The sequence below is a fragment of the Numida meleagris genome, chromosome 7 (genome assembly GCF_002078875.1).
Source record: "Numida meleagris isolate 19003 breed g44 Domestic line chromosome 7, NumMel1.0, whole genome shotgun sequence".
In the NCBI taxonomy this organism is placed as follows: Eukaryota; Metazoa; Chordata; class Aves; order Galliformes; family Numididae; genus Numida; species Numida meleagris.
The window spans coordinates 5,121,621-5,135,907 of NC_034415.1; the positions used below are offsets into that span (position 1 = coordinate 5,121,621).

General features: G+C 39.9%; 1 protein-coding gene and 1 long non-coding RNA gene across 9 annotated transcripts in view; one reads left to right on the forward strand and one right to left on the reverse strand.

Annotated features, from left to right (window-relative positions):
• The window catches only part of DNM3 (dynamin 3), a 185,135-nt gene that overhangs the window by 118,817 nt on the left and 52,031 nt on the right, over nucleotides 1–14,287 (reverse strand). The gene's annotated exons all lie outside the window — the stretch shown is intronic.
• Nucleotides 4,979–11,080, forward strand: LOC110402706. The gene is made up of 2 exons (XR_002441254.1): nucleotides 4,979–5,248; nucleotides 10,703–11,080. It is a non-coding gene; the product is annotated as an uncharacterized LOC110402706 (long non-coding RNA).

The window sequence follows — 14,287 nt, forward strand, 5'->3', positions numbered from 1 at the left end:
CACGACCCCCGAAGACGACCACCAGGAGGCACTACGCATGCTCAGTGGGCGTGACTCTGGGGTGGAGAATATCAGAATGATTTCTCAGAATTAATTGTAATAGTCCCTCCCTCCCTCAGGAATGCTATGAATATGTACGCCTTTGGTCTTTAAATATGGAAGTTTTCTGCCTTTCATTGTGCAAGCTAGGATGGGGATACCCCCTTGCACCCGGCATGTGGGCGCAGCGCCGTAATAAACATACCTGCTTTATAACCTTCCCTGGTTGTCAAGTTTGTTTCCCCAGGTCAGAACACAGGCTCCAAAATTCTGTCAGGTGCCCAAAGTATAGGGACTGACCCCTTCACTTTCTCCCCTTTCACGTCTTTCTTGCAAACTCCCATGAAGGTGGAGGCAAAGCACATGCAGAGTAGAGAACTGATTCAGGAGAAAGAAAAACAGCATTACAGAGAAAATGGAAAAGTGAATATGCTGAGACATCCAAGGTATATGTCTGATGAAGAGAGAAAGCAGGCCAGAGGGGACAAAAAAGAGGTCAGAGAAGGGATAAGAACCAGGAACATGGTGTTTAGGGGCTACAGTTCACCTACCCAATATTTGCTTTACTCACAGAACCACCCAACAGAGGTGGAAGGTTACCCAGAATACACAGATCCAGACTAAAGTAATTTATAAAAGAACAAATCACTACCTGCAACACCAAGGCCAGACCTTTCAGAAAACTGAGCAGCACTTAGAGATGAGAGATGTGGTTCTTAGCAGTAATGCAGCCTTCATACAGGGGTCCCTATCAAAGGGATTTTTTTGTTAGCACTTGTAAATTGCTGTCAACTTTGTAGTTTTTTTTTCATGTCACAAATAAAGTTACCATCAACTGATGGTATGAGGTTAAGGTGCAAAATGAGCAACACACTTCATCATTCTTTCTCATAGCCATGGACACAACTACCTGTAAGCACAGATCATTCCTACGTGCATTTGCCAGAATTAACAAAATTGCCAGAGAGCAAACTTTAATAAAAATAAATGAGTGGGTCAGGTTGCAGTGGAGTACTAATAAACAACAGGAGTGCAAGGCTACATTAGACTTTGCCCTGATGTCACTGATATCAGTTAATTAATGGGTGACAAATGCTAACGAAGCAAGCATCAGAGACACTCTCCTCACGTGAAGATGCTTCCTCAGGCCTCGCATCTCCTCTCCCCACATGGTTACTAACTTATCACCCTTTTACAAATACCCAGCATCAACTCCGGTAACAAAAATCAGACCCCTGAAAGTATGTGGTTATATGGTGGTTTGGGGTTTTTTTTGCTATGATGAAAAAGCCTATCTGTTCTGTTCCCTGTGTTCTACGCCTACCTGTTTCTCAGCCTCCTAAGGCATGATTTAGCTTCTTGAGTGCTGAAAAGGGTTAATCTTTCCTGCTGGATGTGCAAAAACTTCAGAACAAATTATGGCAGATGACCTTCTTTTGCAGAATGATTTCAAAAATAACTATGTTCAATTGTCTGCTATTATTCAACTAATTTATCAGCTGCAGACATCCAGCTTACTGTTCTGTAGTTCCCTGGATCATATCTAGAGCTTCTGAAAACTAGAGATACAAAATTTACAATTGTCCAGACACTTGCTGCAATAATTTTTTAATGTAAAAACGTGTGTTAGCAGCAGTTCAGCCACTTCTCCAGTGTAAATACAGCCTAGAAAGCTTTACAAACAACAAGAAGCATGTAGCTCCCGTACTAGCTATGCACCAAGACCATTTAAAAGAAGCCCGTCCTGTTCAGCATGGAGAGGGGCCTGGAATTATAATGCAGTAAAAGGAGATAATCCAGCAGAAATACAGCTATTTTCTTTTTCATGGTGGTCCTCCAACTAAGTGTCAACGAAGAAGAAAGAAACTGGACTTTTCAAAACCCTTAGTTTCATTAAAGTTAAAATAAAATAATAATAATAAAATAATATTTTAGGCTTGTAGAAAAGAATTTCATCACTGGGCTGAGTTCATGGGCATGTCAGAAACGTCAGAATGATAATCAACTCATGAAAAACGAACATTTATTCTTACGTCTGGAAGGTAAACTCACGATGATGTCTGGTAACAATTTATTATTGATATAAACTCTCTGAGTCAAGGTTACTGCAACCATGAAAGTGACTTGCCACTTAAGTACTACAGCTAAGTAAAAGCAAGTGTATCGATTTTGTCAGAAACACTTTTAAAACCCACAGTATACCTGGGGAGCTATTCAGCAGAAGATTTTCAATATTTCAGATATCACGTGTTATCAGAAGGAATGGAAATGTCCATTTCTTTTTGGACCTACACCCTTCCAAACAGAGACCAAGTGAAAAAGGAGGGACTGGGTCTAAACGCTTAACACGGATGTGTGTAACTAGCCAAATAGGATGTATGGAGTAAAAAGAAACATCCCTAAGAGGTCTGAATAGCTTTGCACTGTATTAGAAGCTCTCCCTGATAAGGCCTTAGCATCCTTCTGGGCACCCAGAACAAGCCCAAACCTCTGTTCATGTACTCCATTCCTCCAGAGTTCAGCTTTTGCCAGGAAACAAGCTTAGAGGGGGAGAATTTCCAGGCCGCAGTGCAATGAGCCATTCTGGTTCTATTTAACCATCTCGTGAAAAATTCACAGACTAATGCTGCAGCAGTCAGCAGCAAAATTCAAAATTTCACATTCCTCAGATCCTAAACCTGCTTGGGTCTTTAACACACTACCTCTTGTTTTGTTGAGGACCTCTGCAACCTATACTGCAGGGACTGAGATGTCAGACCACGTCTCCTCCTGGTACGGAAAGAGGATCCCTGGAACACCGTCTTTTCTTGACAGCACAGCTATTTCTTGCTCTTCATCTCTGATGCTTCCTCACTTGGGAAAATGTGACCCGCTATACTTAGGGTCCCATGTACAGAAGTCTCTCACTACTCACTCTTTCCAAAATCATATTCTTCTTCCAGAAGGTAAGTGCTAAATGGTTATACAATAAGAAGGCTGGCTCCTGCAAGTGCTGAGTTATGTAGACAAGGAGCCCTCTGGGCTTGTCCAGAGTCTTTCCTACTTCGTTCGTTTTAACAACCTCACCTCTAATAGCTCTCATGCATCAATTCACTTTCTCTTACGCACTTTCCTTAGAAAGTCAAGCACTTTTCACCTTAAACCTCCTTTTATAGCTTCTCCAAACCTTTACCTTTGCTAATTAAAAAAATCTCACCATTGCTTGGGTGCATATCAGCCTGCCATGATCCAAATGGTGGAACTGGACGTGCAATCCAAGATGCCCAACGCTTGGCATGCTACCACAACAAAGCAGTCTGCAAGTCACCTTTCCTTCTCATCAGCTGGAGACCCTGAAACCACCTTCCCTGATGTACAAGTTTATTGTATAAGTGCTCTCTGAAGTTAGGGCTCTGCAACCTGCCCTGTGTGTGCCTCTAGAAGCTACGTCTCCCAGAGCATCTGCCATCACCTAGGAAGAACCGCATCATGTCAAAGTTATTCAGGACAGCAGAGCTCACAGCACACATTTAGATTTACATACGTAGTTCTTTCCAAAGCTGTTCACAAAGTTGGTGGATATCTACCTTTCAGAACAAAGTCCCAATTCTCAGACTTCCAAGCAGAAAAAGAGCTACTGGCAGCAATTCCATAAAGTGCACATCCTATATAAAGTCATCTACAGCTTTGACTTTGGAAGAGTCTACCCAGTAAGTATCCCTTTGTTTTAGGCCACAAGCTAAAGCAGATTAAAATTTTTTTAAAAAAAATGGCACAACACTTAGAATCAACAGGAGAACTAACAAAGAAATAAAAAGTCTACAGGAGAAAAAGGATAGATGCCTGTGGGAAGAGTATCTTCAAATCTACGGTAAAGTCATACTTGGCAAAATTCAATAGATCTGGTAAACATCAAAGATAAAATTTAGCAGGATAGTTCCACCAAGCACCATTAAAAGAAAAATGGGACCAGTAGGGTTACCAGTGAAAAACAATGCCAGGCCTAATAGCACTGATCTACCAGAAGCAATTTATTATGACACCAGAAATAGCTATTTTCACAGTGGATGCTTGAAATGAAAACTTTAAAGCTTCTTTAAGTCTTGAGCTATAGCAAAGTATTCAGCCAGCCAGCCAAAATAGCTGAAGGGAAATAGGAAGGCCACATGTGGAACTAATTACTCATGTAGAGGCTATGACAAAGAACATTTCTCCAGACTTTTCATGGGGGCTTCACTTTCAGGAAGTAACTCTAATTACTGTTCAAGTCTCGGCAGCCTGCATGCCGCTGACAGTTCCAAGAAAAAATGAACCTATTTGCCCTTTGCTCGGTCTGAAATGCTAAAATATAAAAGCACAACTGGAGGCATTAAAAAGAAACAAAATAAGCATTGGCTTTTTGTAGCAGATTCTCAATCTGAATTCTTTTTATAAATTCAGTTTTTCAGCCTGCAGAAAACAGCAAATTCTGCGCCTACGTTAACTCGCTCTCCGTTGGCTGCAGCGAAACTGTACATCTTGACTTTTTACAGCTTTTCCATACTGGGGCCCACTTCCTGCCCAGTTGAAGAAAAAAATCTGGCCTGAAGATGAAATGACTGCTTAACATTACACTAAAACATCTGGTACCATTTTATACACAGACCCATGTCTGAGAGCAGGCAATTCTAGCGGTCTCACCAGCGGCACAGTGCATACCCAAACCTCCCTAGGGTGACATCATCCCATATATGGACTCTCAGGCCCAGCCCTCCCCCTTTTCCTGGTCCTAAATTCATTGCCAGATCCCCAGTCTGCTGCAAATGTGCCACGTCAAGACTGGAAATCACAGCACTTCAGTGTGTTTCAGTGAGTGCTGCAGAGTGTGAGGGAGAGCCGAGCACAACCCGTGATGCAGGAAGGCAGTTTTTCCCAAAGACTAAAAGAGGATTTAAAATAAATAAATAGAAGCGTCCGGAGATCCTGCTCCGTCGCCCCAGTGTTCAGACTACCTGTTCAGGACAATGCTGTTGTACAGTAGTCTGCACATTGGTTAGACTGGGCAAGGGAAAGCAGCGACATGGACTATTGGGGACGCCAGTTGCTCTTGCCAAGGAGAAGACACTTATTGCTCCTTTCAGATCTCATATACAGTATTTTTCTTCACAGGTTTTGCACACTAGGGATTAAGAAACGCAAAGGGACACTGTGAAAAAGGAGGACTGCAGAATAATGCGGGGAAGACATTCTGGTAAGGCCTACTTTGGAAGAACACCTGGCCTATGACCTGGCAAACCTAGGTGACTCCCCCCCCCTTCCTCCAGTCATCACTGCAAGAAAGATGGAGCTCTGATGATTTACTAAAACCTATGCAAGAAATGAGAGAGGTATACTACCTAGACGTGTACTGCTTAGAGAAGTGTACAAGAGCATAGTTGAAGTCGGTCATTTCCTTTTTTTTTTTTTTTAATTTAAAATAAAGTTTATTTTTGCCCACAAACTAAAAAGGTAAATTTAATATATTTTTTTTTTTACTTGCAGCAATCAGTATAAATATCTAAGGAGTATATTGTTTTCTTTTAATGCAGAAGAGGCTTGCTAGAAGTATGTATTCTGAATAGCTCGTTATGAACTATTGATCTGAAGATCAATTTTAAGAAAATACTTTCTCTTAAAGTAATAAAGTAATATAAATGAATGCATGAATATTATTTTAAATTATTGTAAAATATATCACTGTTGGGAGAACTGTACTTTGATTTTATATGCAACTGAAACTTCTTTGCAAGTAACCTATGCTCTGTGTACTAATGAAAATTGGGAGGGATGCCATAGGGAATATATGACTATTCTGTGCTTGGCTTCTGCCATTTAGTGTACAAAATATTTGATTGTTCAGGAAAAATTAACTCTGAAAGTGCAGGATGTAATGGGGAGAAGTAATGCAAATCAATCAATAAATAAAACAGAACAAACAGCTTTCCACCCCATACCTGCCTGGCTATTGCTTACAAGTGATCAGCACCGATTGATTGTTGCCGCTGATGTATAGTTTGCTTTGCTGATATTTCTTCTAACATTCTAACATCTTCTAACAAAATGATAAGTTACTTTGTCCTAAATCCCACTGATAGAAATGGAATTTGTAAACGAATGCAGAAGTTTGCTTTGGTGAATTTCCAGCTGTCCTGGTAGGGGAAAAAAACCCTCAGGCTGAATGAAATCCCCACGGACAGAATAATACAAAAAGTCTGGGCTGCAATCTGATACCAGCTGAACTCCAGAGTCAGCTCCCCTAAAGCTAACACTAGTAACAAACTACTGCAACCAGAAAAAAAAATCCCATCTATATGGTGCTCATTATTGCCAGGAAGACTTGCAATAGCTGTACTATAAAGAGAATTAGCAGAAATATGCAGCCATTAGTATAATAAGCAGGCAATTTTGCAGAATGTGTGTTATATTTCAGACAGCCTTGATGCTGTACAATTTCTTAAAATATGTATATTATTATTACCTTTCTCACTGCTCCCTCAATAATCAATAGAAGTCCTACTGGGAAGACGTGGCCGTGTAGCATTAGCGTGACTGTGCCTATACTGCTTGCCTTAAAGCCTACGAAGCGGGAACTAGCACTGTCATTTCCCTTACCCTCCCATCAAAGCTCATGATTTTTGACTTAAAGAATGATTATTTGTTTTTTAATTGTAGAAGTACTTCCAGGTTGCCCACCCTCTCTTCCCTTATTTCACCTCAGTATTAAATTAGCGGGTTTTAATCCATCATAGTCTGAGCAGAAGGAATTTTTACTCTTGTTCTACTTTAAAGTGAAATTAAAAGAAAGTTAAATGTAGTAATTAATAAGAAAGCTGAAGAGATAGGTAGAAATTAAAGGAAAGGAATGAGATTCAGGCTTGCATTAGTATTTCTTAATCTTTAAGTTTGATTGCTGTTTTAGGCATAAAAGAGTCTGATAAGTTTTATGACTTTTTGTTTAAACGGTAGAAAAATGGCTTTCAAATTGCATTAAGAAACTTGCTTTATTACCCGTTCAGGGGAAACATGATTGCTCGCAAATATATTTTCTACCTATTGCTGATTTGCATATTCACTTTTACATTTTGTTCGTTTGTTTGATAATTCTGATCAAGAAATTAAGAATGTAGCGTTATCCAGTCAGCAACAGGCTGTTAGCGAAACCCTGTTAGAGATAGCTTGCGTCAATTTTGGCTAAATAAGCAAGGACCATGAAAACGTACAGAGCGAGTATTTCTCTTATCTCTAGTGCACTATTTGCATTAATCTTTATTTTAAATGGCCTTGCTGGATTTAGGAAGTGATTCCCCTCCCATACACCCATGACTCCTCAAAGTTACATTTTTAGCCTGCAGGGCTGAGAGCTAGGAGGCCCCTTGGCTTAGGGCTTGGGAAGGGGGGGGGGAGGCTGCGCACAAAGCAGCAGATACGGGAAGAAAGCCTGTATTGTTAGCAATGAATAAGGAAGTATATCTACTTCAGCTCAGCAATCAAAACATTTCCAAAGTGAATTAAGTGATTCTCTTGTTCTTCAAACGGGGCTGTTTTAGCTAAGAAAAGTTCTAGCTGATCATAATCATACAGAAAAGACTTTCATAGTTATAAAATAGAGGTTTTAAATAGGCATGACAATAAACACAAGGCAGCCGTATACAATCTTTCCATGAGCAGAAAAAAGCATTACTATTTGCAAAGACTAATATATATATATACATTTGAGCAAGTTCCAATACATAATAAATCAGAGAGATTTCTGTGCAACCAGATGGATACCAAAGCTTAGACCTGTGGTAAGAGTTAAAGGATACAGCCCACGTTATTATAGAATGCACAAAAGCAAGAAAAGCAAATGAAAGCTGGTGTGAACAGTTAAGTAGTCAGGGTTTCAATATAATGAACTTCTATCTTTAGAGGAGCATTATCTTTAAGTACAACCAAAAAAATTAAATACGGAAGAGAAAAAAAATATTTCAAAATTTTTCTATATTTATTTTTTTTTGAGAGGGGGAAAAAAAAAAAAAAGGAGAGTGGGAAGCCACTGAGCTCTAGAAAAATACAGAGCAAGCGAGGACCCAAGGGCAAAAAAAAAATACTTTAAAAAATGGCATTTGACATTTTTCAGCCTTGTCTTTAAGTTGCATGGTGCCTTCTGCATTACAGTTACCAGCGCTATGTAACACGTCTGCATTTGCAGGAAGGACACTGCTCTGCTCTCCCCGCTCCTTGCCCCCCTCCCTGCACCATCACCGCGCGTCCCCAAGCACTCCTGCAGACCACCCAAGTAACATCGCTGGGTGGAAAAATCGTACAATCCAAATAGCAAAATTCTTGCAAACAATTCCGAACTCCTAAATACAGAGTTAAGTGATGATCATCTTTAAATGAAAAGATGTTGAGCAGGCTGGAAAATGTAAAAATGTAGATCTTAGGCTGGGTGGGTTTTTTTGCTTCTTTTCTATTATTATTTTATTACTTAGATCTTATCGAGGACATAAACTAACTTTTATTTGCAGAAGGCTTTGCTTCCTGAACTGCACTTCATTTTAATAAAATCTAATTAAAATAATATTAAGGATCAGGCTTAAAACTAGAAGATGACAGGAAACTGCAGCGTTTAGAATGAAACTTTCCTGAATAATGCTATTGTACTTCTGTGCTGCACTGCAAAACAGTATCTAAAAATAACAACCTTCCCTTAAATAAGAAGTCCTGATCACAGCCGGACAGAATATAATTCTCAGTTTGATTTCCAAACTACCTATATTTAAAGCCAAATCCTTCCTAAAGGTTCCTGTAAAAATAACATTGGAAATCATAGGATTTTGTGACGAGTACTCTAAAATATTCATAAGCCCTTTCCGGAGCTAATGAATGAACCAGACACAGAGCACACAAACATTTAGCCCTTTTGTCAAACCAACTAGAATTCAACTTTTAAGGAATATCTGCTTTTAAATAAGAATCAAGTGGAGACAGAGCAGTACCAGGAGCAGTCCCAGCGAATTCACTGAAGGCAAAACAAACGCGCCCCAGTTACAACCAGTACAGCCATTTGCTGATTGCTTGATGAGTTCTCCCTGTGCACAGATATTAGAAAGACCGCACGATCTTTCATTTACAATTCCTACTAACGAGTTCCCTGATTGCTGCTAATAGGAAATCTATTAATTACAATGCATGTTTTTGTTTTTCCAGTCCTTTTATACTATAGTTCGCCAACAATTTTTACCGTACAATTCTTTCAAAGATCCATAGAAACTGAGATCTAGTTTTTTCCCATACTACTGATTTATTTGACAACTAAATTCAGAAGTTATATCTGATATAATCTATAAAACAAGCAGTGTGTTATCTGTGCTTTAAAAGTACTTCTAATTTGACACTTTTTGCTTTAAAATGGTCAAGCGGGCAGGAAGGCGTGCCACCTTAGAGCCCACTCGTATCTCTGGAGTTCTAAGTAAACTTATAAGCAAGCGCATTATAAAATTAAAAGGAGCATATTGAATGCCTTGGAATTAATTAATCGCGTCTAAATTAGGTAGTCATGCTTTATGTTTGATTAGGTTTTTAAGTTGCATTACTCCACGTTGCTAGTTTCAAGGAAAAAGGATATATTTTATTCACATAACTGAGATCCTTAATTTGTATAATTCAACTTCTATTTAGCTAGAGTGTCTTTAATTTTAAGGCAAAATAATTATTACAGCCACAACGCCACAATTACCATGTATTTATTACTGGACTATCCATGCCATCAGCCCTTTGGTAAATGCACCCCCTTTAAAATCAGCTCTCAGACTAGAGCTTCAATGCTCCTCTTGTATGAGATATGCTTAAGAGTGGTTTGAAGGCTTGCTGCTTACCTATGGAGGCACTAGTGAGCAACAGGGATATAAGAACACCATTATTAAACAGAATTATTCCATCTGTAAAAAAAGGGATACAACTATTTACCTCCTACCTCTTTCATGCATCCAGTGTGTTTATACTTTCTGAAACAATGCCTCAATGATGGTGTAAACGTCATAGAAAAACTGGATTACATTCACTGTATACATTTTATATATAGCAGCACATCTTGTGATGTAAATGATGCTCAATATTTAACTGAAAAACTGACTGAAGCTCAACAAATCTGTTTTCTAACAAATTATGATTTTGAGAGAAAGTTAAATCGAAATAATATGTAAAGCAAAATACAAAAGAGATATTATCATGGTAAGGGGATAGCTCTCACATATTACCGTAATTAATATAAAATGCAACTGGTTTTCTTTCCAGCACACCTCCCTTAACTGGGTTAATGTGCAAGTTGTTGGCTCCATTTATACAGGAAGGTTTTTATTTATTTTTTACATGCAAGATTATTGTACTTATCTGCTCCTAGAAAATATGTACTGTGTAAACAAATCCTTTATCTTGAACTTCAGTATTTCTGTGCTTCCAAGAAGAGTAAAACCATCTGGTTATGTTACTACGCATGAGTGCAATACGCAGGCAGACTCCTGTACGAGTTGCATATAAAATAAATTACGGTTTCAATTCTTTTCTTTTTTAACAACGTTTTATGTGTTGAAATCGTATCTCTGATCCATGTCAGCACAATGCCAACTGATGTACTGAAATGCTTATTTTCTGAATAAAATCAAATTATGTTCTTGTCCTACAGCTCGCAATGCTTTAAAGTTTAGTTCTGTGTGCTCCCCCCAACAAAGCCCCCAAAGCGGATGGGTACAAAGCGATCCCCACCAGCGGTGATGGCTCCAAGGGACTGGCTGGACGGAGTTGTCATGTGTCTGCCTGTCTACACTTGCTGTGCAGAACATCCTCTCACCTGTACAGCAGGCACAGACAGGCAGTCACATGACAACCCAGCCTGAGTGACAGCCGGCTCTGACACCCCAGAGCATCTTCACCAAGAGCTGCAGCCACGAGTCGCTCTGGATCTCAGATGGTCGGTCAGTAACCAAGCCGCGTCCTGCAACCCACCTAGAGTCAAACCAACAGTGCCTATAAAATACAATAAAACCCACTGGTGAAATTTTTACTGTGCTTTCTATAGTACTCTTTTCCTAGTTGTTCTCATTCACTCACTAACGACAGGTTTTATTTACGTGCAGCTCTGCAGCACCACTGTAAATGGGAGGAGAGAGTTCTCAGCCATAAAACCCGAGCCACTCGCGCTCTTAGACTGCTGTTGTACCGAACCACAAACGTTGCTGCTAGCCATAGAAGTGAGTGCAGCTTGCTGTGTGGCACGTTAATCCTAGAAACACACACAATGTCAGACCCCAAGAGGAACTTCTCCCCATTTTGCTCTCTTACCCCCCTCATTTATCTTCTTATCTCCCTCCCAAACCTCACCGAGTTTTACAATTGGGAATAAACAGAAATTATAACACAGGCTGCATCTACCACTGGATACTGCCCTTTGCTATTAAAGGAAAAAGGAAATATTTGATTTGGAAATCAGAATAAAAAGGATTTTTCAAAGTAACAAAAATTTCACATTTTTAGAAGTTCTTATTCTAGCCGCAGCATGGCACCCTTTGGTCTACACTGAGGCCTCTGAGTGCTTTGGAAAGAATAATAAATTGAATTCTCTGACCATGCCCTGTAACAATGCTGCATTGCTTTACAGACGGTGTCCTTTTCTTTATGACAGAGAGCTTCTGAGCCACTGGAATGACGTTCCACATTCCCAAAGCCCATACTGTCCTAATGTAGAAGCTGCTAATTCCAAAACTTCAAATTTGCAGGTTGACTTTTAAGGGAACCCTAGCACAAAATGTTACAGCTTTCTGCGTTAGTGAAAGCAGTAACAACAGAGAGCTGAAATGTTTAGATTTCAAATACATGTATATATATATGATATATATATATATTTCTTTTTTGGTGGGAGATGTATCTTGTAATGCTTCAGCTGGTATTACATAGAGTACTTCACTAAAGAAACCTGTATTTGTGAGCTATATAAATGTGCTAATTTTGCACTTATTTACAACAGTCTCAAAGCAGTACACAACATTTTCCATGCTTAGTCTTAAGCTCATGGAAAAGCACAATGTCACAGTCATGCAACAAGTTTAAGAACACAAGCAACTATATGCAGGGCCAGAAACTAATTGAAACAAATGTACACATACCTAATAGCATAACCACGGTACCCATGCTGATCCATAACTACAAGACTGAAAAGTACCCTTAGCACTGATTCTCATCTCATCTAGCACTACAATCCCCTTGCATGTTTGAGCAGCAGCAAAACCACATCAATAAGGAGGAAAAGAAACCATTGGTTTCTTTTTTTGTCAGTACTGATATCATGCAACAAATTTTGAAATGCGTTACTTCAAAATGCATTCCACTGTACTGTCTGCTACAAAAGCCACAACTTACAAGTAGAAGAAATAATTTGCATCCTCCTAATGGGACTAGCAAGCAACTACTCGCATTCAGAGAGCGATTTCCATCTCCGAGTAAATTCCAGACTACACACAACAGGCTCAGCTTACACACAGCCCCAGAGGTCCCAGCAAGCGCTGTGGCTTTGTGCAGCACATTGTCAGAGCTCTCTGGTGCACAGAAGCTGCAGCCCTCCTCGCTCAGGGGTAGAGGCACAGGGGAATGAACTCATTGCTGTGGCTGGCTCGGCAGAACAAAGGCGAGTGCAGAGCTGCTGCAGAGTGCAGAGCTGCCCCCAGTCACAAGGAGATGCTCCCACTGCCAGGAAAGAGCCCCAGAAGGGACACAGGGGACCTGAACTCCCTGTGACCTCCCAGAGTACGCACCCATGCAGCGCTGGGCACAGGGCAGACATGTAAACATGGGTATCACTTCACACGTCGCTGAGCACCACATATCTTCCTGGGGTGTAGACACAGCAGCATGAAGCCTTTGCTGTAACAATCCAAGAACAGGATGTGACAACTACCAAACCAAGCTGAAAGTGAGGAGAACATTTTAAGGACACCAAATATAATTATACAAATTGGAATTCAGCCAGGAGAGCAAATATTTGCTGCTATATTTTCAGAAGGCAGTAGTTCTGTTCCTGAAACAAATCCCCAATCTGTTGATAAATCGAATGTCAAGCTGTGGCTTTGACCGTTTTCGGAAAGTGTCTAAAACAGACCCTGCTAATTTTCGAGTCCTACTGGGAAAGGCCCTGAAGTAAAAGAAATCCAACACAACTCTGTGACCTACTCCCCAGAACAGAATAATCAAATTATACAGTAAATTTGTACTTAACAGGGAACTTCTTCCACCGGCAAAACATTGAATACTGTGCTGTTAACAGGCTGCCCAGAGAGGTAGTGGAGTCACCACCCCTGGAGGTATCTAAGAAACATTTAGATGTTGCACTGAGGGTCATGGTTTAGAGGGAGATACTGGTGATAGGTGGATGGTTGGACTGGATGATCTTGGAGGTCTTTTCCAACCTTGGTGATTCTATGATTCTGTTATCTTCTCTTACTACTGTAAGAGATTCCTGAGTCATCTCCCATATCAGCCTGAATGACCTCCAGATACTTCCATGACTCTCAAACACACCCGGTTGGCAATTAAGAAAACTTCAAAAAAATAAAATAAAATACACATACGGAAATCAGACAGCAGCCAATTCCCTCCACGTACTATTCCGAAATTCCCGAGTGACTGTCTCTAGCACACTATAAAAACAAATCAGCTATTTTCAAGTTGCATAGCAGAGGACATTCCGTAAATATTTTGAGGAATTTTTATGTTTCCCACTAAACAAAGCTAAGACTCAAAAAAACAACATCAAAACTACCTCAGAAGTTGCCACGTCACATCTTAGATGCATCTCCAAGCTCTTGAGATGGAAAATAGAAGGGATGAATTTCACCACATCACTTACCTGCAGTCAGCTACCCGTACCTAGTCTAAGACAGTAATTTCTTCCAGGCAGATCAGAAACAAAGACAAGTTTTCACATTCATAAAGGCAACTTCACATTTTTTAATGATGTCACATTATATTTTAGTGATCTTCGAATTAAATTCCCTGTTTTCACCTAGCACATCTCTGACTGAAAATTTAATCATTTTCTTGTTATAGTATGTACTTTCGAATCCATATAAACCTTAAATAAAGGGGTAAAGGGCATAAACTTCAAGGTTAACCCAATTTGTCCATCAATCCTACCATCTACTTAAGATTCCAAAATGGGTACAGACACAGGGAAAATACTCTGCTGACCAGCAAAATTTCCACCACCAACAGTATTACT